The sequence below is a fragment of the Biomphalaria glabrata genome, chromosome 12, assembly GCF_947242115.1.
Source record: "Biomphalaria glabrata chromosome 12, xgBioGlab47.1, whole genome shotgun sequence".
NCBI classification, from domain to species: Eukaryota; Metazoa; Mollusca; class Gastropoda; family Planorbidae; genus Biomphalaria; species Biomphalaria glabrata.
In genome coordinates this window covers 33,605,296-33,608,210 of record NC_074722.1, presented here as the reverse complement: position 1 = coordinate 33,608,210, position 2,915 = coordinate 33,605,296, and positions in this window count along the sequence as shown.

Here is a 2,915-nt window from a genome sequence, read left to right as displayed (position 1 = left end):
TGTTCATTTGTTAATCAAGAGTCTGCTTTCTTGATTTCATGTTACTATGCAGATAAAAGACTTGAATTATCTGAGATGATTGGTTAGTGGTATTCTATTTATGGAAAGGGAAGATTTCAATAATAACTAGACTTGAGAGAGAGAGAGAGAGAGAGAAAGAGAGAGAGAGAGGAGAGAGAGCGAGCGAGAGAGAGAGAGATAAAGAAAGATAAAAGGGGGGGGGAGAAGAATTGAGAAAAATAGCGTCAAATAGAAAGAAAGAAAGAAAGAAAGAGGTGGTAAAGAAAAGAGATAGTGAGGAAAAAAGTGAAAGATTTCGAGAGAAAGAGAAACAAAAAGAGTGAGAGAATACAGAAAATATAGAAAAAGGGAAGAAAATAAAAAAGGGAGATACAGAGAAAGAGAAAAAAGAGAAAGATAGAAAAAAGAGTGAAAGAGAGTGAAAAAGGTTGTCGAAGTGAAAGAGAAGGAGGAGGAAAGAGAAAGCGAGAGAAAAAAAAAAAAGGAAAATAAAAACGTGTGGAGGAGAGAGGGGTCATGAGGAGAGAGGGGTCATGAGGAGAGAGGGGTCATGAGGAGAGAGGGGTCATGAGGAGAGTGGGGTCATGGGGAGAGTGGGGTCATGGGCAGAGTGGGGTCATGAGGAGAGTGGTGTCAAGAGGAGAGTGGGGTCATGAGGAGAGTGGGGTCATGGGGAGAGTGGTGTCATGGGGAGAGTGGGGTCATGAGGAGAGTGGGGTCATGGGGAGAGTGGGGTCATGTGCAGAGTGGGGTCATGAGGAGAGTGGTGTCATGAGGAGAGTGGGGTCATGAGGAGAGTGGGGTCATGGGGAGAGTGGTGTCATGGGGAGAGTGGGGTCATGAGGAGAGTGGGGTCATGGGGAGAGTGGGGTCATGGGGAGAGAGGGGTCATGAGGAGAGAGTGGTCATGAGGAGAGAGAGGTCATGAGGAGAGAGTGGTCATGAGGAGAGAGGGGTCATGAGGAGAGAGGGGTCATGAGGAGAGAGTGGTCATGAGGAAAGATGGGTCATGAGGAGAGAGGGGTCATGAGGAGAGAGTGGTCATGAGGAGAGAGTGGTCATGAGGAGAGAGGGATCATGAGGAGAGAGTGGTCATGAGGAGAGAGAGGTCATGAGGAAAGAGGGGTCATGAAGAGAGAGTGGTCATGAGGAGAGAGAGGTCATGAGGAGAGAGGGTTCATGAGGAGAGAGGGGTCATGAGTAAAACACTGAGGAACACTTCCTCCTAGATAACTTTAAGAGGAAGAATGGACATGAGGGAGTAACTGTAACAACGACTGACCAGTGAACGAGCATCTGCTTCAGAAAACTTGCTCGCATTGAAAAATAAATCTATTTTAAAAGTGGTGGAGAAAATAAAGGGATATAATCCAAATATATAGTTTTGAAAAATACACCCAATCACAGACACTGAAGTCTAGTGAGAGTTTTGTAACTTAGTTCATGTCCCCTGTGGTCGTTATAACATTTTGTTTTATGGTAAACTCTTGGGGACTCTTTCAGCGTGTGGCCAGGGAAAGCATGGGCTGAGATGCTCGTTGCCCTGTCCACCAAGCTGCACCAGCCAGACGTGTCATCCACAGACGGGTCATTGTAGCTCCTGTCTAGCCGGTTATACTGGGCCAAAGTGTGACGGTAAGCTACTATGATCATAGGCGTACCTAATTTGAGCAACTATTTTGTGTTTGAGACCTGCATGTTTTATCAGTTGTAAGGCTTTTTCACTACTTCCCCCCCCCCATTCCCAGGTGTTTGCATCCATTTAAACAAGCAAAGCATAAAGAAATCCTTTTAAAAAAAAAAAAAAAAGCAAAGCATAAAGAAATCCTTTTTAAATAACAAAACAAAAGCAAAGCATAAAGAAATCCTTTTTTTAAAAAAAAACAGCAAAAAACAAGATTATCTAAGGTAAAGAACAACTTTATCTCTAAATAATGTAAAAGTTATCTCCATTATTGATAGTTATTTAAAAGTATTTTTTTTTAAACTTTGAATGTTTACTTATCTTGAGTTGAACAACTTTATCTCTAAATAATGTAAAAGTTATCTCCATTATTGATGGACACTTACGGGTATTTTTTTTTAAACTTTGAATGTTTACTTATCTTGAGTTGAACAACTTTATCTCTAAATAATGTAAAAGTTATCTCCATTATTGATAGTCACTTAAAAGTATTTTTTTTTAAACTTTGAATGTTTACTTATCTTGAGTTGAACAACTTTATCTCTAAATAATGTAAAAGTTATCTCCATTATTGATAGTCACTTAAAAGTATTTTTTTTAAAACTTTGAATGTTTACTTATCTTGAGTTGAACAACTTTATCTCTAAATAATGTAAAAGTTATCTCCATTATTGATAGCTACTTAAAAGTATTTTTTTTAAAACTTTGAATGTTTACTTATCTTGAGTTGAACAACTTTATCTCTAAATAATGTAAAAGTTATCTCCATTATTGATAGTTATTTAAAAGTATTTTTTTTTAAACTTTGAATGTTTACTTATCTTGAGTTGAACAACTTTATCTCTAAATAATGTAAAAGTTATCTCCATTATTGATGGACACTTACAGGTATTTTTTTTTAAACTTTGAATGTTTACTTATCTTGAGTTGAACAACTTTATCTCTAAATAATGTAAAAGTTATCTCCATTATTGATAGTTATTTAAAAGTATTTTTTTTTAAACTTTGAATGTTTACTTATCTTGAGTTTTATTTGTACCGTTACCCTATAAGCCGTAGTAAATTCTTGTTGGGGTCATTGAAGAGTTTGATTTTCTTTTGTATTTATGTTTTATATATATATGGGCTTCTTCTGTCTCGGAAGACAATGGATGCGCCCAGATGAGTCACTGGCTTTGGTTTCTTCTTGAGACGGGGCAGATTCTGAAGA